The sequence below is a fragment of the Thermobia domestica genome, chromosome 8 (assembly GCF_964235325.1).
Source record: "Thermobia domestica chromosome 8, izTheDome1.hap1.1, whole genome shotgun sequence".
NCBI lineage: Eukaryota > Metazoa > Arthropoda > Insecta > Zygentoma > Lepismatidae > Thermobia > Thermobia domestica.
In genome coordinates, this window is record NC_137461.1 from 38461549 (window position 1) to 38483706 (window position 22158).

At 34.0% G+C, this 22158-nt stretch overlaps 1 long non-coding RNA gene across 1 annotated transcript; it reads left to right on the forward strand.

The window, feature by feature from the left end:
* Window positions 1-8521: 8521 nt before the first annotated feature.
* LOC145691665 (uncharacterized) lies at window positions 8522-12025 on the forward strand. The gene is made up of 3 exons (XR_014132476.1): window positions 8522-8657; window positions 11096-11228; window positions 11819-12025. It is a non-coding gene; the product is annotated as an uncharacterized LOC145691665 (long non-coding RNA).
* Window positions 12026-22158: the final 10133 nt, after the last annotated feature.

The window sequence follows — 22158 nt, forward strand, 5'->3', positions numbered from 1 at the left end:
ATTTTTGCTGAGATATATTTCAAAACACCGCCTCCGAAATTACTCTTCAAACCTTAATGAGTTCAACTTATTTTTCAGTTTCGACCAGAGAATTGTGATTACAGATCTCTCTTAATGAAAAAAAGACGGACAAATTAATAACGGACGAATGATCCTAATAATCTTTTCAACTATTATGAATGTCTTCTGACATTTTTTAAAAAAATATTGACATGTGAGGGTTTCTGAATTTCTTGATTGACACAAACTATACGTATGAGGTATATCGTAAAACATTATTTTTGTTAAGAATTGTGAATGCAATTGGCAACAGGCCGATCTGCAGGCAATTTTGCAAAATCATCACTGCCACAGGAATCTGGAAATTCATTGCATGTTGATAAGCCAACGAAGTTATATTTACAGGCTATGAAATAGAAGATTTTGAACCAGGATTCGTAGAGAAACAGGTAAGATTGTTGCTGTTTAGAATGAGAGTTCCACTCTTTTGAAGTAAACTTGTCATCCCAACAATCACGATCATTAGTACGGAAAAAGACTCACAGCCGGTGACAGCACTCAAATTTCTAACAATCAACGCTGGCCCTCAGCAAAATGGTAGAGCGGGTGTTGTATACATTTTAGAGCGAGGAATATATAAGAAATAAATTGCGATCGGACGAAAACGAAATTTCACAAATAAAATAACCGAGAAATCAAATTGGTATTCCTACAATGGAAAACGTCTGATATACCGATGACCACGTCCTCAGCAGCTCTACAATCCGTGTGCTTATCATTTCTGTAAAGCATGTAAGAATTAAAGGAAGAAGATGCTGTATCTGTTGAAAATAGGTTTCCTGCAGACAGATAATATTTCGTGAAAGATCAGAGATCAGTTCCGTCTATTCCTTAAGATGCTTGCTGAAGCCATAAAAATTTCAATGAAGAAAGTCATATTGGAATGTTGAAGGCGAATTTCGTATTATGAACCAATTAGGGTCTACTCCCCACTTCATATCCATTAGTTCTTCTACCATATTGAATTTCAGAGAACTTGGAGATGGCTTGAGAATGATGGAGATTTCGCTTTCCGATGAAAGATAATACTTTCATTAAGATGGTGACGTAATTGATGCCTTAATTTCATGCCTGCAATGTATGGTGATAGGTTGTCGATAGAGTAAGAACGCTACTACAGAATAACGCGTGGAGTTTGATTACGCTTTAATACGGGAAATTGGGTGTAGGTTTTATTCCAACAGTTTGTTTTCTGCATACATTGCTTGGGTGAAAAGATTATTTGTCTGGGTTTAAACAGACTTTCAGGGAGTTATGTATTCAGATGCAAGAGCAATAGGAATTGAAATTGGAAATTTTCTTTCTTAAGACGTTTTGCATTAGTAGGGAAAATCTGTTTTTATAGCCAAGATCCCTATTATACGTTTCTCTTTCTGAAAAGCTGGACAATGTTTAAACCAAGCAGAATTATCTCACAGTTGATATAATAGGGTGTGTTCTCCTCAGAGAAGGGATATGTACTATGACTTTCTTTGATGCAGACCACACAACAGCAAAAGGTTGGCCCTTTATATCAGACCGATTTGCTAACTCCGTTGCCTCTTGTGATTGAGACAGAAGCATCAAACTCCCATAGTAATGAAAGTGAGCCGATATTAGGAAGGGTACATCCCATGAATTGTTTTCACGTGCATTGTTCGTAAACTAAAAATTGAGTGTCGGAAAAATGCTTTAAAGATCGAAGGAACCACAAATAAATATAAAGTTAGCAGGTCAACACAAAAACGCGGAAAGTGCAAGGTTGTCAATAGAAACGTCACTTAAGTGCGTCGTGGATTTCGTCAACTAACAACCTAGAAGAATCTATCACTACAATGTGGCATGACACAGACATTAAATCTGGGCCAATCCACTGTTCACCACGTCTAAGTCATCGTCATGGTCTGCAGTGTTACAATAATGGTCGGTCTTACAACCTTCAGCCGAGACACTTTGTTCGATGTAAGACAAACTGTTCGAAATACACTTGTGTCCATCTGCATCAACAAGGTTCAAATGAACCATCATGTAAAAGAATTTAGAATTGAATTTTTTAACTTGAATGTAGTTCAAATCACTTTGTAGCACTATCACAAAATCTAAGTTCGGTATATTTGGTTCAGTACTATACACCAACCAAGATCAACGAAGTTAAACTCCGAGAATCAGCCGTTCAAGGTTAAATCCTCCGCCATTTCATCGAAACTAATGTTCTCAAAGTCTTTCAATTTTACGCCCCAAAGTAATGCCGTGTAGGCTAAAAGAGACTGTGATGATGAGAAATGTATTAAGTAATCGAACGAAGAAAATGGGAGGAAACGGGAGAACTAACACACATGGACTAATGCTCTGGAAATAGATTTTTCGATAAGCCGACGATCATTCTTTATAAAAGTTGGAATTTTAACAAAAATAGATTTTCGGTTTCTGAAATAGATTTTCTGTTTAAAAATCCGGTATTCGTCTTCGGTTTTAGATTTTTAAAACTAATATTCGGTTTTTGGTTTTCTTTCAAACGTTATTTTAAAGTGAATATAGAGAAACAATGAAATGAAATAGGCAAAACAGAAATAGAACATTCACATTTTTGAATGTGTTTAATTTGTGCTGCACAGTGAGTATAATGTAGAAGTAATCTACACTATACAAACAAGTTGTATTCTTATGCATAGGCTGCTAGGAAGTTCACCTTCATTTCATAGGAGCCCTGGTTTAAAGCTGGTGTTGGTTCATTCGAACATAGTATCTGTAGCTGTCAAACAGTATCTACATACGACATGTGAGATGTACTTGAATGAAGGACAATGTCAGAATACGAAGAAAAAAGTATCCAGAAGTCTGATTTGAACATGGATCGCCTGATGTACACGATGTTTGAATGCATACTTACTCATACTTACAAGAGAAGTTCGGCAGAAAGCAGAGAAACTAAGCATGTCATTTGAAAAATCAATTCATGCTGATTAAAACAAGCTAATAAAGTTCCTGTAACGTTAGAACTTTCCTAGAGATTCAACATTAAATGCACAATTTGCACACGATTCTTACAACCATTTAATGTTTGGATCCGACCAATTAAAGATTATGGCAGGAGATTTGTACATAATATGAAATTTCTTCATCCGGACGTTATGCTGTAACAACGAAACACTCAAATAAAGTTCGTGTCCATGCTCATGAATCAGTTCCGATCACCGCGATACATTAGATTGTTTCAGTTGCATTCCGCAAGGCAGGTTACCGAACATTTGAATCACCTGTTGAATTTGCTTTTCGCTTTGGTTATTCGAAGTGTTCCCTTAACGGATTTAACGCAACTGCACATATAAAATATTCACAGTGCAAGGAAGTCTTTTGCCAGCGTCATTTCACACAAGAGAAGAACAACAGTGATCAATTTTCATCTTTAACCTATCATTATTGTGAACAGTATAATGACTAATTTTTAACTAACAAATCCGTTAGTTATTGTAAAACAGTTTTTTCTGTTACCTCCGATAGATTTCAATTCGTATGTAGATATTCGTTGCTAATGATGTTGTACCTAAATGTACATATACTAATTTCTTTATTTAAATTTCCAAATTGAATCTCTCGAATAGTTCTTAATCGTACAGGAATTTTATTAGTTTGTTGTAATCAGCATGAAATGGTCCTTCAAATGGCATCCTTAGTTTCAGTGCAGGCGAATGCTTTCTTCCGAACTTCCCTTGTTAGCACCGAACAATGGGAATCCGTTGCAGTTTGACCCTTGTTCATATTTTTACTGGAATTTAGCGCCTTCACAAGGCCCCAAAGGCTAAAAGTCAAATGATATCTTTGTCTTATTTTTACCTGTAGCACAACCGTGTGTTGAGTGCAAGCGCAAGTTCTACAATACCCGATGTATATCTTACTAGCTATATAATAGAACTCTGCCACTTTATCTAACCTAATACTAAGCCAATGGTGTACCTATCAAACGACGACCCTCAATATAAAATTAGTATGTGTGGAATATTTCTCTTTATTTAGTAAAGTGCATTAAACACTAGTGACCCCTCAAAATTGTAAGTTCTTCCTTAACCCCCACCCCCTGAAAACGATCCCTCAGTTTTCGCTGTTTGTAAGATTGTTCTATTCTATATGTAAAATATGGCAAAATTGATTTTAAAAATATATCAACAAATATTTAAGTTAACGGTTCGACTCTGCCATTCCATGTGTTTTTACGTGAACTACATTACATGAATATAAAAGAAATAAATTAGAAATAAGATCTAGAAAATATCTACGTAATTAATTTGATAAATTCGGTTTGCCCGAGCGCAATTGAATGGGTTTTGCATTGGTTAAACGCATTTGTATTTCGTAAAACATTTATCGAAATCGCATTCCCCACTGGTGTAGTGGCTAGCGCGCGCGCCTGTGATGTACGTGGTTCTATGTTCGATTTCCGGTGGGTTAGCGCGCTGCATGAAAAAAAAAAAAAGAATTTCTCCATTTCGTATTTCCATTCGTTCTTTCTAGCCTTCGTTCTAAATACGCGAAAACTAATATTAACCTATAGTAGAACATGTTGAGAGCTGTAACAATATTTTCGTATCCAGCTTTCCAGAAATCATTTAGCACTGTTTGGTGCGATATATTTAGGCTGCTTGGCGATATCACAACTGCCTATGTGCCGAACTTGTTGACTTTTACCAGAATACTATTAACTTTTTCGATGATTATTTGGCTTCGCGAGGATTATCTTTAACATCGCTATTACCAGAACGAAAGCATCTGAACTATCTTTTGGCTGTTCAATGTGTGCATATATTTTTAAATTTTCTTAAACGGCCAAGAATGAAAGAGTTCTTTATTACCGCCCCTTTATTTATTTATTTTTTAAATCACGATAACCGGTAAAAAATATTATGCCCTTTTAAAACAAAACTAACTGAACTTGCTCTCTCTACACAGCGAATCATTCATATATGAGTATTAATCTCCTTGTCATTCCTCACAACATCTGTACATCTCCCTTTACAGACACAAGTAAAAAATATATTCATACAAATCGACAAGGGGTACTATAATTGGGGAGCTTTTTTCAATATCTCGCACCGTTTGCAAGATGTGAGCCTACTTCCGGTTGGAGTTTTTAGTTCATGTATGATCAGTGTTAACTTTCTTGTTTCATGCAGTATGTAATAAGCAAATACGCTACACACAAAATCAATTATAATGTCAGTGATATATGGCGTTCATTGGCAAAACACTCCAAACCATAAAGATTCATCATATACTGTGGAAATGGTTATCCTTCGTTTTTCATTATCATTTGGTCATGAAACAAACGCCTGAAGGATATACAACCCCTACACACCAATATGCTGTGTTGGAATGAATAATCATAAGGATATGATGCTGTACTTTTTAAAAATTTCAACACTTCCAGTGTACCTCTAAAAATGCAATAAGGAAATAGCGGTCATGTTTTTTCAATGTTCAATTAGAACTGGACAATCTATACAAAATTTGGAATCGCCTAGCTAAAGCGGCACGTTTCTAGCACTTGTAGTTTTCGAGATCTCATTACTATCGAAAGGCTTAGAGACAAATCGGAGTGATTTTGGCAGATGTTCGTACAAACATAAACTTTTCTTGACCACAAATAAATCTAGCATTTAATATATAGATGGTAGAACTGCTCTTTGAGGTTTTCCTGCAATTCTCGCAGCAAGTGGTTCAACCGAGTCAACTGAGTGGAAATGAATTTACTGATATCTCATCCGAGTAATAACAAAAAGTCGTTCATAATATCAACTATTTCAGAAATATAGAGTTAGTTGTGTCTGAACAGAAATAACGCACATACATATAATTTTACAATTAAAGATAAATATTTGTTTGTTTATTCAGTATAGAGATTCATATTGTTAGCTTTACGATCTTAAACAACTTTATCGAAGACAGCATATAATCTCGCAAAAACTGTACACAACTTATTTTTTAAGGTTTATCTTAATAGGATAGGTTGCAGATTGAAAAGGGAAATACGTGGTTTCTCTTATGTACAAAAAAAAAAGCTTTTGTTTGTGCAGTACACAAACACTTGGTGTATGTTTAATTAATTGTATAGAACAGATCAAAATTTGGAAAATATAGGCTATATACAGTATATATATATATATATATATATATATATATATATATATATATATATATATATATATATATATATATATATATATATATATATATATATATATTATATATATATATATATAAGGTGCCTAGAAGCGTGGAGAACTGAACTTCAGAGGGCTGTAATTAAAAATTGATTGAGAATGTGATTTAGAACATAACGCTCGAAGTTACACCTGCTCGATTGAAAAATGTATGTTTCAAACTAATGCAAGTTGTCTGCGAGGGATTCCCTTTAACCTGGCAAGCAGTGGCGTATTTAGGGGGGAGCTTCCGGGCTTAAGCCCCCCCCCCGAAATCTTACTTACTATAGTAAAGTATATGAAATATCTTGCAGAATTTTCACATTTTCAGGCAAAGCCCCCCCCCGAAAGTTAGCAAAGCCCTCCCCGAAACAAAAACTATAAATACAGCACTGCTGGCAAGTAATTCGTACGTAGGGCTTTCGGCATCTATGATCATGTTAGCCCGTCACGTATCAGAAATGACATCCCTCGGCGCTTACACTATGCGAGGAAAGGAAACGACCAGGGATTTATATCTAAGGTACCACTCCGGCATTGCCTGGTGTGAATGAAGAAAGCCTCATTTAGGATGGCCGGCCTGAGAAAGCTTTTTACATTTTTTCGACCGAGTGCCCCCACCGGGAATCGAACCCTGGGCAGCTCGCACCTAAGGTGTCCTTATCCTAAAAGTAAAGTAGAGGAGGGACTTAGGGGAAGGAGTAATTTAAGATTTTTGCCAAAAAATAAAGTATATCACGACCTTCAAGATGAAACAATTGACATTATAAGGGTATGGTAAGATTTAATGCCCATATTGGAAACAAGAAAAACAGAAAGAGAAATCAATCTAAGATTTTCTGATGGATATTGTAAATACAATTGCGTTGACTTAAAAGATATACAAGGTCATGGATATTGTTTTGATGTGTAGTAATTGCAAGGAATATTAAGATGTTATGTAATTCTTTTGGTTATTAATTTCGTATTGAGTAGTAGCTATCTGAGTTTAAGATTCCTCTTTCATTATATTATTATACCGACATAATCGCTGAACAAAACATATCGCAGTGCCCAAATTTCGATCAATTTGATGCAGAAACAGAGAGCGTTCAAATATATTTTGACTATTTTAATTAATTGTGTCTGGCGACTAACATTGACACTGATAAATAGATTTCCACACTTTTGTCGCTCATAGCTTACACGGCATATCGAGAGCTTGCAAATCATTGCTTTCCAGGTAATCCAACTGAAAAATTTGTGAATCAATTGAAACGCTTAAAATTTTCTCACTATGGCGCAAAATATTGTGTGTACGTAAATTATATTAAATTCAATAAGTATAAAACTATACTGGATGATAACAAACGGTTTTAAATATGTGACAAGATAAATTAAAAGTCTTGTTTCCTCATACGTCAATGTGTGCTCCTCTAGCGGTACAGGTAACGTCCAGTCGGTATTCAATTTCTCACCATTTGCCTTCCTAAACTCCACAGTCACATGTTCAAATACATTGTGAATGAATGTCTTCCTGAAGGTCTATAACTTTAATTCGGTACACCTAATTCTCTACAAAACCTTATAAGAAAAAACTTAGGGGTTTGAGGTCAGGTGATCGTGTCGGCGGCCACTAAATCGGACCATCTTGTCCAATCTATCTATCCAGAAACATTTCATCCAAAAATTGAAAGATATTTAGGTACCAGTGATATGCTGCTCCATCCTACTGTGCAGACGTAATTCAGTCGGTATCTTTGAAACGATTGACTCTGCGAGAAAACTGTAAGGGCCATTTTATAAACTACAATTTTTTTCATAACTATTTTCTTCGAAAAATTGATCTTTCCGAGGTAACTGTAAAAAAAACTGGAATTCTCCCTTCTCCAAAGGAAGAAAACAGATACCCACAGCTCAAATCAAAGACACATTTTAGGATATTTTGACATCAACATAAAAATCTTCACCAAAATCTGACTTTTTCGGAATTTTTCAAAGTATTGCTTTTTTTTTTTCACAATGCATTTCTGTACTAATTGGAGCTGATGGTGTATAAACCGACGAAAAAATGAATTGAAAACAAAGTTTTCACTTACTTGCTTCTTGAATGTGAATGTTTAGTATTATTATTATTAATTTAAAACCATAATTGAATCAATGTCTCCTATATCTAATAATAACTGCCATTACGTAATATAAAAAGAAAGTGATAAAAAGTAATTCTTGTTAATGTATAAACAATGAACCATAGCACGTATTTACTCGAATGTAACTAATAAATTACTTACTTCGTCAAACTTATATATGAATCATAAGCAGTATATGAAGTGTTAACCTTCCAAGGATTAATTAGTGTATAAATATCGTTAATATTGAAATTCAATCATAACTTGTATCTTCTCCAAGAAGAAAACAATTCAGGAAACAACCATGTTCCCAAAGGTAAGTTCTTTTTTTTTCTTTCTACATATAATATCCTGAAATCAGGTCTATCCAAAAGCATGCCTCAATATTCATTATAGTTAAGTAAACCAACTCCGAAACGATTTTTTTCACTTTACTAAACTTTCAGAAACTAAAGTTTATTATTATTTTTTTTTTACCAACTTAGTTTCTACACCTGCAAACAAGTAAAATAAATTTTGTAAAATGCAAATAATAAAATACCCTAACCCCTTACTGCATGCAGTGCCTTATATGGCACATACCCTTTTTTCACTTTAGCTTTTTGGTGATTTATCGAAGGCATGAAAAAATGACTGTTTTGTCTGCTGTGTGAGATATTGACGTGTATGAATAAGAGATTTTGGTGTCATCTAGCATGTTCTTTGTGAGTTGTAAATGTGACATATATGGCACTAACTTATTTCTCGCCGGAATTAAGTGAAAAATCTAAAATTCACGTTTTAATTCTTTTTTTAAGTTCCCATATTAGGATTTCCAATACTGATTATTTTTTTTTTTTTTTTGCTAAAAGAAAAAACAATCATGCAGAAAGGGATTAATACTTAGATGGAATAAATTAGCTGAAATTAGGTGCTAACAAATTATAAAATTTGTAAAAAAAAAAAATAAATAAATAAAATAAAAATATATTTAAAACACGTAGACGAGAGACCTTTTGAAAGTGGAAGACTCAGTTACTAATATTGCATTGTTCAAAGTACTTCCAGTGTTTAAACATTACACTTAACAAAGAAGTAATGTAATAAAATTACCTGTTACGTTCTCAACTCAATTGAATTATTTCTAACAACCTAAAATTAATATAAATGAGCTTTTAATCAAAGATAATATTACCTTTTGTGAAAATGTATTAAAAAAGCAAAAATTGTTTCCAGTTCAAGAAGTTATTGTAAGAAAATTCAACAATTTAAAGTTATATCTAAAATAACTGTGGCTATGGAGAAGAATGTAGAAATTAACCAAGTCTAAGAGCAAATTAGCTAGGAAACGGATGTTATAGTAATTAAAAAGAGAATAGTATTGAAGGTAATGAGAGAAAAAGAAAAGTTTACTTTTTTTTGGTACTGAGCCCTTATTATGTTAATAGGACCCTTATTATGGAAAGTGAGATAAAAAGTAACACAAGCAAAGAATGAAATATGACATGCTTTTTAGCTGAATACCATACTGAGTGGAAAATACTTAATTAGCTACAAAATGCCGTCTCAAAAGCGGAAAGATACTTATTTTATTGATAACGATATAAATACTCTAGAAAATCTAAAAATGTTATACATTTAGGTATTACAGTACACAGAATCAAGAAATTATCGTTTTCATTTTAATCACGCGTCGTCAAGGAGTATTAACTCACAACGTATCAATTCTACAAACTGACTAACATTTCTACAATTTATTCGAAGTATTCAATACACAATTTCACGAAATCATATTCAATTTATATTTATTGCGGAGAGGAACTCCGCACTTTTCTAACATAATACTTTTACCAAACATTATTGAGCAGCATTTTCCAACAAAGAGTAATACTGTGTCCAGAGAAAGTGAATTAAAAATTTAAGTAACTGTTGATTTCCTAAAATTTGGAAAAGCAGGTTGCATTACAGAAATAATTTTTCAATTAAATGTACGAAATAAGTAGGATCGCTGTATTTTGGACGCAGAACGTGACTACAAAAAATTACACTTCTAATCATCAGGCCCGTATTTAAGTAAGTGCTATTCTGTGCTCGAGCACAGGGCATTAGAATTTAAGGGGCGGCAAAATTTTGGAATTCTTTTAAGATTTACAACAAAGTAATATTTAAAACTAGCAACCTGCAGAGTCCCGCACAAGCGTGAGAAAATATGTTAATGTGTTTAATTCGTTCTAATTACACTGATTACTAATTAGCTACCTTATCTGATTATTTTTTTAAAAAAAAGTCTTCCTCTCCCACCCCCATCCCCAAGGGGTAAGAATGAACTTGAACATCATGAACACAGATACCGTTAAATTTGCGACCTCGAAAACTAAGAATTGAACACTAATATCTGTCATTTTCGATTACTTTTAAAATCTCGTCCCTTCCCGGGAAGTGGAGTATGAATGACCTTGAAGTTGAACTGGATTAAAACTGTCACTATTCATCTCAACCATCCCAAAAACTATGAATTCAACTCTAATATTGGTAGTTTTCGGGGGGATTTTTTGCGGGGGGCGGCAAATTATTTAGAGCACAGGAGCGCACAATATATAAATGCGGGCCTGCTAATCACTAACAATGTTACTAAGTCAATGATAAATTATCTGTCATACTTGTAGATAATATTTCATGAGTTATTCAACGCTAGATTTTCTAAATTTTTAAAGAAAATGTGTCAAACCTAAAGACTTAAAATAACTAAAGACTAAAAATTGTTTTTACTTTCAGGTCTTCGTTTTCCTTGCCCTTGTCGTTTGTGTTGCTTTGGCTATTCCCAGGCCCATACCTATACCATATCCTCAGAGAATTCCTTTGCAACAACAGAGAGGAGAAAATATGCAGACAGCTAACATGATGTGGGGTGAGTACTTACTCTAGTTACCCAGATGTATTTGCTTACAATTAACTTGATTTGAAAATTACTGTATATAAATTACTAATGGCATATAGACAGGTTTGCTTATATTAAATGTTCTCTGTGACAAATTACGTTCACTGTTATTTTGAGCTCAATAAGTAAATACTCAGGTTAATAACATTATTCCTGATTGGAAATTAATCATCATATGAGGTGTTCCGGATCTCAGTAAAAATTACGTGCAATCTGAACGCTTGGAAATTACATTTGAGGTGTTCAGGAAGTAATATGAAAGTGTCCTTTGTCACGTGGTCCTTGTTCCTACATGTATAGGTTAAAAAAGTCGTTGCTCTGTTTTCTAGAAAATACAGATTCTTCATAATAAATGGACAATTATTTTGACCATTCATAGATCGTTTTCAGGAAACAAGCCTTTGTTGCATTTGGTCTAGCTATCAGCACTGTCTCATATCAACATGAATATTTTAATTAATATTTAACCACTTGGAATAAAAAAAAAATATATTTATTTTTATATTATTCATTTATTATTAAAGATGCATTTATTAATTATTGTATCTATTTTCTTGCAGGATTCCCATGGTTCTGGGGTTAACTGACTAACATATTGTACTAATGACTTTGGATCATTGGATTGCGATTTGGCGGAAACTAAATACAATCTACGTATCACAAGAAATTGAGTCGACAAGGAATAATTCTAACATTACATTTTGTACAATATAGTCATACGTAGTTTCAAAATGTGTTAAGCAGTACATAAAATAATAAAAATGTTTGCAAAAAATTTGTTTTTACTTTGAACATTCTGAACATTATACAGGGTGGACCAAACGTGGGTATAAGTACCGTACTGATCAGCTCATTGCATTTTCTATCATTTCTTATTGTTATCCATCAAGTGCACTTATTTTTAAAATTTTTTGTTCTTAATGTTTTTTTTTTCTTATACCTTAAGCTCGGAACAACCAAAGCAAATAAACCTATAAGCTAGAATGTTATACTTGATCAATGCAGGGATGTATACCTTCTTTGGGCCATCCTGTATATCTTCTTTGAACCTACGCTTTTATCTACTCTTGTCTGTGCTTAAATAACTTTTGTTTTACATTTTTGTATATTGAGAGCATACTATACATGTAGAAGTTCGAATTTACCCCAGGAATATTAGAATTCCTTTACTTCTATTTTTTAAAACATGATATTAAATAATAATCATAATGTTATCTGACATTGCCGTGAAGCCCAAGTCAGATGGTTGGTGAATGAAAACAAATGATGATGGAACGAATAAGGAATAAAGTGGAATTGAAGGAAAAGAAGAAGAAATATGTTATACTCTGAAAACTTTAGACACGATAATCTAGTAAAGGATTTTGAGAGAAGGCAAAAAAAATGTTTTAATACGACTAAAGTTTTCTTTAGCTTAACATATTAATGTAATGGTCGCAGGCCGCTTCCTTCATTCCCTTTCCTGGGATAGTGTGTTCGTCGAGGGACGTCATCCAATATATACGTGACGGGCTAAATGGACATAGATGACGACAGCAAAGAAATCTAAATCCTAATCCTTATACTTTTTGATAATTCTTAACATAAACGGAAAAGAACATGCGTTCCTAGGAAAGTCTGTGAAGTTGTCCCGCCCACCTAACGGATTTTTCTTTTTCTTATCTACATCGTTAGTTTACGTTAGTTTTGCTAAAATTATCATTAGTTTCGAAAAAATATTTTTTTTTATTCAAAAAATAAATGGGCAGGCCAACTTCACGGTTCCCCACCCACAAACGAATTTCAAACGTTTTTCATATCACATCGTTAGTTTATCGTTAGTTTACGTTAGTTTTGCTAAAACTATCCTTAGTTTCGCAAAAATAACGATTTTATTCTAGAAATAAAGTTTCCCGCCAACTGTGAATTAGCCCATCCATATTGAATTCTCATAAAATTCCAACTCATATCGTTAGTTTATCGTTAGTTTTGCTAAAATTAACGTTTGTGTTGCAAAAATAACGATTTTATTTGAGAAATAAAGGTTCCCACCAAATGTAAAGTTAGCCCGCCCATAAAGAATTATCGTAAATTTCCATCTCATGTCGTTAATTACGCAAAAATAACCATTTTATGCGAGAAATAAATGGGCAGGCCAACTTCACGGCTCCCCACAAGCAATTGAATATCAAAGGTTTTCTCCATCATATCATTACTTTATCGTTAGACTACGTTAGTTTTGCTAAAACTATCGTTAGTTTCGCAAAAATAACGATTTTATTCTAGAAATAAAGTTTCCCGCCAAGTGTGAATTAGCCCGCCAATATTGAATTCTCTTAAAATCTCAACTCATATCGTTAGTTTATCCTTAGTTTACGTTAGTTTTGCTTTATGTTAGTTTAAAAATGATTTCTACAGCGGCGTAGCCAAGATTTTGTTTCGGGGGATCCGGGTCCATTCCCGGAAAATGTTTGGCAATTTGTAAACTGAGAACACAAGTTTAGGCTATATTTTAAGGACCGTTACAAATTTGGTTGAACGAGGGAAACATTTTGGCAATATATATACTGGAAAGGCAAATTTATTTTTTATTTTTACAACTTTTAAAAATTTCTTGGCGTCCAGACCCAAACTGACCCTCCCCTTGGCTATGCTGCTGTTTCCCGAAACTAACGTAAACTAAAAATATACTAACGATATGAGTTATAAGTTTAACGTAAAGTAACAATAAACTAACGATGTGAGATGGAAATTTATGATAATTCTTTATGGGCAGGCTAACTTCACATTTGGCGAGAACCTTTATTTCTCGAATAAAATCATTATTTTGCAAAACAAACGTTAATTTTAGCAAAACTAACGTAAACTTACGATAAACTAACGGTGTGAGTTGGAATTTTATGAGAACTTAATATGGGTGGGCTAATTCACAGTTGGCGGGAAACTTTATTTCTAGAATAAAATCGTTATTTTTGCGAAACTAACGATAGTTTTAGCAAAACTAACGTAAACTAACGATGTGATATGAAAAATTTGAAATTCATTTGTGGGTGGGGAACCGTAAAGTTGGCCAGCCAATTTATTTTCTGAATAAAAATTTTATTTTTTCGAAACTAATGATAATTTTAGCAAACTAACGTAAACTAACGATGTGATATGAAAAACATTTGAAATTCATTTGTGGTTGAGGAACCGTGAAGTTGGCCAGCAATTTATTTTTTGAATAAAAATTTTATTATTTCGAAACTAATGATAATTTTACCAAACTAACGTAAACTAACGATAAACTAACGATGTAGATAAGAAAAAGAAAAATTTGTTAGGTGGGCGGGACAACTTCACAGACATTTCCTAGGACACTAATATTTCCCGTTCTTTGTTCAATAGGTGATAATGAAGGTTCTATTAAGCTAAAGGTGTGAGATTCAATATTTAAACTCTCAACTTAAAATAAGAGATCTCATGTTTCAGCGTTTTCGAAGATTTTCCTATCGAGAAGTTCTATAATATTCATATTTTTTTTATCTGTGTTCAGAAAATAAAGATTGTAAGGATTCAAGAGGAGTGAAATTTAACGTATAACCTCTTGTTTCCAAAAACTGGAATATAAGTTTTATCGCTTGGAAAATTTAATTTCTAAGCAAGAATATGTTCATAATATTGACATTTTATCTTTTTATTATTAGTACTCAGTAAGTGACAAATTTCATAAATCGGAGGAGTGAATTTTGGCAGATAAACTCTTAATTAAAAAAGGATACATAAAATTAATACATGTTTCAGTATTTTCGAAATTTTTATTTCTGAACAGGAAAATGATTACAATAACATTATATTCAAATTTCTGATTTTATATTTATTATAGCTTACCTTAGCTACTTTAAGGCATATGCTTCCTGGTGATGAACGGCAACTTACGCTAATCTATCCTTCTACATTTTAATCTATCTATCTGGGAATCAACTCTATGTACACTCATGTCCAAAATTATTGTCGCATATCTATAACTGTCTTCTTGTCAGAATATAATTTGATAATGACTCTGTAGGATACGTTTAATACTGACACTATGTGTATAATCGGGAAATATATATTTGTGGTAAATTTCATAGGAAAAGAATTATAAATACGAAAATTAAAATGAGAAAACAAAATGTTGCTAAATGGACAAGAAAGTTTTGTTTTCATTTTATTTTCGTTATTTACTGCTCTTTTGTCATGAAATTTGACACATATACACATACTAACATTATAAGAAATAACGGGCGAATTCGTTACTAAATTATATTCCTACAATATATTTATAGACATGCGACAATAATTTTGGACATGAGTGTACATCATACATATTTAAATGAGTTCTTTGTCTATACTGAATTGTAATTTATTTGGTTCGACTTTGTAATATAATGTTTTTCTTTAATAGTGAAACGATGTAATACGTAGTGTATTGTTTAATGTGAGACTTAGTGATGAGCGCAAGAGTCTTGGTCTTGCAGTTTTTGCAAGAGTCTTGCATGCAACACTAAGACCAAAAACAGGAATCTCGATGCAAGACCAAGACCAAGGGGTGCAAGACCAAGACCAAGACCAAGACTCTTGCGCAAGTACCGGTACTACTTGATTTTTTTTTATAGAATGTAACAAAAGAAGGGGGAAATCATTACATCTTTTACCTGAATTTCTTGGCTTCAGTAAAAATGTCGCTGGAGTGAATGTGTTCCCAGTAGTTTTTGCAATCCGTGTGAGTCGATCTGCCACTGTAGCATATAGTTACAGTATGTCGTTTTCTGAATTGGTTGTTCGCGTTTTCTGTAGATATTACTCGCTTTCAAGCCCCATATCGTCTTGCTCCATGTGAGCTTTTTTGCTGGACAAACACCGTGTGCGTGGGTTTTCTAGAGGGTTTTCCCGTTCCCCTCTACTTTCTCATTCCACAATTTCAATCATTTCTAGTCATCACCCTCTAAGCCTTGGTACATAATTCTCTGACGTTAATCTACGTATTTCATTTCAAAACATATTAATGGTGTTCTTCTCAAATTAAAGAGAAATGTAGTACTGAACATTGGTAATTCTGTACACCAAAAGTGCCGACTAGTCTTGGCTCTGAGTCTCAAGCATCCGTTGGATATTTTTAATGTGTACCCATAAAATTAATATGGAAATAACATTTTCATGACTTTGACAAAAACTTAGTGCATGTGGCCGCAAGCTTTATTTTATGGCCGGATGTTCATACGTTAAATAATTGTTTATTAGTATAACTTTAAGCCTATACGGCACATCCAGGATTGAGCGATATAACATTATACGTACAACAACAAATCTTACAACGATACTTGTATTTCAACATCTTTGTTATGTCTTTATTTGTATTTGTGGGCAAAATCTACTTTTAAATTATGTACAAGCTGTTTAAGAAAGGAAGAAGAAGAATATGAAAAGAGAAATAGAAGTAATTTCTTTTGAGCATGTTATGCGATTATATTTTGTTATTACAGTGATTCGACGATGTGAGTTAGTTGTCATAGCAACGAAAAAATAAATTATGTATGAGAAAGAATCCATCTCGTGAAATCTATACGTACAATATTTAAAAAGGGTACTTGTTTAACTTGCAACGTACTACAATAAAACGTAATATCAGGTATGCAGTGCGTAAAATGGAAATTGATAAATCAGTAACCTTCCTTCCTTTCTTAAACAGATTGTGCATAATTTAAAAGTAGATTTTGCCCACAAATACAAATAAAGATTTATTAAAGATGTTGAAATACAAGTATCATTGTAAACTACTGTATATTACAAAATTGAAAGTGACCATGTTTGTGACTCCTAGTCTCTTGAACCACCTGACCGATCTCGATCAAATTTTCAACATAAATGAGGTTTGGACTTGTGTTGGATTTTATCATATTACTTTGACGGTAGAACTTAGGGGACAGGAAATGTACAAAATTAAATAAAACTTAATAACTCTTGAACCACTCGACCAATTTTAATCACAGTTTCAATATGCATGAGGTTCAGACCTGAGATGGTTTCTGTCATATCACTTTGACAATGCAGCTTAGGGAGGGGGAGGGGAGAGATATTTAAAAATGGTCGAAAGTGACCGATATTATTGAGGAATCTATAGTTTTGGGGGTCACTGAGATAATCAGTGACACTTCCGATACTGTTTTCATCCAAATCAGCCGCGTAGCTTAACGGACGGGAAGATATATATATATATATATATATATATATATATATATATATATATATAGATAGATAGATAGATAGATAGATAGATAGATAGATAGATAGATAGATAGATATAGATATAGATATAGATATAGATATAGATATAGATATAGATATAGATATATAGATATAGATATAGATAAATAATCGAAAATGACCAATATTAGTGTCGAATCAATAGTTTTAGGGGACGCTAAGGTGAACAGTGACACATCCGATCCCGTTTAAATGCAAATTCTGTACCACAACTTGGGGGAGGGGTCAGGAAGGAGATATATAAAAATGATCGAAAATAACCATTATCAATGTCGAGTCCATAGTTTTCGACATCATTGAAATGAACAGTGACACTTCCGATGCCGTGCCTCGCAACATGGGGGAGCAGAAGATATATAAATGTATTCAAAATTACCAATATTAGTACCGAATCCATACTTTTCGGGGTCTCGGAGATGAACAGTGACACTTCCGATGCCGTTTAAATCCAAATTCAGTCCCGCAACATGGAGAGGGAGAGTGGAGAGAAATACAAGAATCATCTGAAAAGACCGAGATTAGAGAGCGCTTTAGTAATAGTAAAAAGTGAGGGACTAACGAAACATATTACTGTTTTTTTTTTTTTTTAAACAACCCAACGCAGTGAGTAATTGATGCTAGTAACCCATATTCACATGTGAGACTGATTTTGTACAGTTATTTCAAATAACTTGAAGTTTGATGCCGTTATTTTGTGTTTCTAATATAGGTCAAGAGTATTTATATAAATTGAGTTTACACAAAAACATACACTTTTTTTTCAGTTTTCACAAGGAGGTTTGATAATAATAATTATAATTTTATTTCTCTCTCTCTCTCTCTTTGGTCTATATTGCTAAACATATCATCATCATCATAGCTATTCTGTCATTATTGGCAGGTTACTTGCTGGAACTAAGAAGCTTCGATGTACGGTAGTCCTCAGCTAGACTCATTTTAACGTAGCAATATTCTGTTTTGATACCTTCCTTCAACTAGTCTCCTTCGCTCCCTCCCTCTCTTCCCTTCCACCATACACTCTAGCACGTCCCTCAGAATACTCAGTCAATATGCAACCAGTTCCTCCATCTTCTCTTTTAACAATGTCTAAAATTCTTCTTTTCTCCCATTTTGCTACTATTTCTAACATCTTCTCATTCGTTTTCCGTTCAACACAGCTAATTCTCTCTTTTTTTCACCATGCCCACGTTTCGAAAGCCTGCATTTTTTCATCCTTTTTGCGTAATGTCCATGTTTCTGCCCCATAGAGTACATATTGGAATCCGTAAAACAAAATCTCAATATTTAATTGGAAGTTTGTTCAATACAAAGATGAGCCAACCAGTTTGAGAACCAGTTGGTTGTTGGATCAGTTCAAAAATATAAAAAGATTTAGAAACGTTGTGATTTATCTTATAAGCAGTGAAGTGTGGGCACCCATTAAAAAAAAGTAAGGATCATCACCTGAGTTGTACACTATCATCATACTTGCACGAAAGTAAACAATATAACATTTAGAAACATTGTATTTCCGATACTAATGGCGCATTGGAGAATTTATTATAGTAAGACACAAATGACGTGATGTGTGAACTCCAATTTCAGTGGTGGCGCTAGGATCAACTAGGCTGTCAGAACACTTTCCGCTTTCTGTTTGGCAAGTCGCTGTTGCTACGTTCTTACCCTAACCTTCTTCCCCGTCCCTTCGCTCTTCGTATTATCTAAACGTCAAAAAGTAGGAAGAAAGTGTCTTTTACTCAAGATAATTTAATATTGTGTTGGTAGTGGATACAAAATTTGTTTATTTTGTAAAACTATTTTCAGACTAGCGCATGTCTGTTAGTATCTAGCTTCCATGTAGGCATTTGTATGAGTTCTTTACTCTTTTTATATACCGGCACGTTTAGGTATGCATTTTGCTGTTCCATTATTATAATTAATTTCTCTTGCACCTCGTTAGAACAAAGACCACGGAAGATAAAAGACTACGAAAGACTTAATGATGCTGTAGACTAGGCTTCCTCAACACAGCCCCTTTTATAGCACCCTCTTGCCTGCGGCCCTTACAATTAATTTCCTGCTTATAAGTTTTTATTATTATTATGTATTATTGATGTTCATTGCTTACAGTTGTAAGTTCTATTTGTGTTTTTCTTGTATTTAAATCCGCAGATTTTAACGAGATTCATTCCTCTCCTATCCCAATTGTTTGTAAAACGATCCTCGTAATTCTTCAATTTTTTTTTTTTTTTTTTTTTTTTTTTGTATTTGGAAACAAATGTGCAAATAAAAATATGTCTATCAAAAGAAGTTCAAAATAATTTTAAAAAAATATTTTTCTGCTACTAGCCCTAATTACATTTATCATTTACAAGTTCCTTCTCAACCTCATCGGGCCGCGGTGGTTCAGTGGTAAGCCTTTGACAATACCCGAGTGGTCTCGGAGGTCGGCTTCGGATCATGAGCCGCAATCCACTGGGGGTTCGAATCTTCTGAAGAGCATAATCGGATTTTTAATTGTCCTGGACCTTTCCGTGAAATGAAATCAAATCTCTGAGTTTTACGTCCCACGGTTATGCCGGTTAGGCTAAAGGAGACGGTGATGATGAGAGATGAGTGAAATGGTGGAATGAAGAAAGTGGGAGGAAACGGGAGTACCCCGAGAAAACCCACGAGCACGGTGTTTGTCCACCACAAAGTTCACTTGGCGGAGGCTGGGATCGAACCCGGGACCCCAAGCACCAGAGGTGAACGCTCTACCACGGAGCCACCGCGCCCCCCTGTGGACCTTTCTGTGTTCGTGTTCCTGTCGTGTTTGGAGTACGCACAAATTGCACGAACTGTCCATGCCAAATAGTATCCCAGTTAGGACGAACTTTAAAAAAATGGTAGACCGTCGTTTCTGTTATCTGGAAGGCATGCAGGATTTTGTGCACTATTGCCACTCCAAAACTGTTCTTTGTACTGCTGTCGGGAACGGTCCAAGAAATCGATTCCAAACAAACGCCATTGGAATTGCTGCGCTACAGGAAGACTTGCTGTTCATGTTTCCTCATTATATCGTATGGGACTTATTTCTAAGACTACTCTAACATGTGTCCTTTTTTTGGTGAACCCTGTATCAAGCTCGTTAGTCTCACTAGATATTGCTTATCCTTTAGTTTACTCCCTACTATACATCTGTTCCTTTTTCTGCAGTGTTGTTGATATGCCTTTGTTTGTTTCTCTGTACGGACCTGATAATTTCACAACTTTAGAGCTTCATATCTCCCTTATCTGGCAACACTGATAAACCACCTAGTCAACACTCGCAACACTGATATCTAGCTGTCGCGGTTCGCATACGTCCCTTGTGAGATAACCACTATCAAGTAGATTCTCGTAGAAACTCGTCACACATACATATCAGGTTTCGCACATTGACATGAGAGTCGTGGGTTTACTGTGCTACTAAAATAACTTCCTATCAACTTCGCCATTAATATTGAGACCGGAAGTGAGATTTCTACTACTTCTCGTATCAATAGAGAAATTAACATTCTAACATTTTAGATAGAATACATTCTTGGAGCGCTTAATTGATTGCAGGAATCCGATACTTCCTATGTGTTACCGTTTTCACTCTAAAGTCATTAGCGTTAAAACCGAAAGTGGTTGATTTGTTACACTTCCGGTTTGGATAGAGGTTGGCATTTAGTCTTAGAACGCCGAATCAATGTTTTAAAAAAGCTTCCCACTATCTCATCGTTTTTCCCATGTAGATCAATGTTGAAATCTGAAGTTGTAGTGAATTTCTAACAATTCTGGTTTTGATAAAGAGTTAAAGCCGGAAATGAGGAGAATTATTGGAACTGTTAATCAATTGTATGAAACAGCTTCTCGCTATCTATTACAGTTTGTTCTATTGTTGTCACAGTTGAAACCAGAAACGGTTGAATTCTACCACTTCCATTAGATGGATTACCTATATTAACGAACTCGATTCGTAATTTTTGATTACCTAATGTACACTCATGTCCAAAATTATTGTCACATGTCTGTAAATATGTTGCTGTAGGAATATAATTTGATAACGGATTAGCCAGGTATTTCTTATAATGTTAGTATGTGTATAATCAGCAAAGACATTTATGTGGAAAATTTCATGCCAAAAGAGCAGTAAATAAGAACAATAAAACGTTCTTGTCCATTTAGCAACATTTTGTTTTACTCATTCTAATTTTCGTATTTATAATTATTTTCCTATGAAATCTTCCACACATTTCCAGATTATACACATAGTATCAGTATTAAAAGTACCGTGCAAAATCATTATCAAAGTATATTCTTAGAAGAAGACAGTTATAGATACGCGACAATCATTTTGGACATGAGTGTATATCCTGGCCAAAACTGATGGTGATTCATAAAGTAGATGTTGAGATTTTGTGTATTTCGTACGAACAGATAGAGTAAATAAGAGAGCTTTTGGTATATGTATCCCATTTCTTAAAAGAAAAAAAAAGGATCTTTTCCTTAACGTTGTTGCTCTGATGCATCTCAAAACATTTACATTGTACTTGATGTTAATGTACTGTATTTCACGGTTGTTTATTCCTAATCGTTCGTATAAACAGTACATTTTTTTAAATTCACTAAGCATCACATAATTTACAAG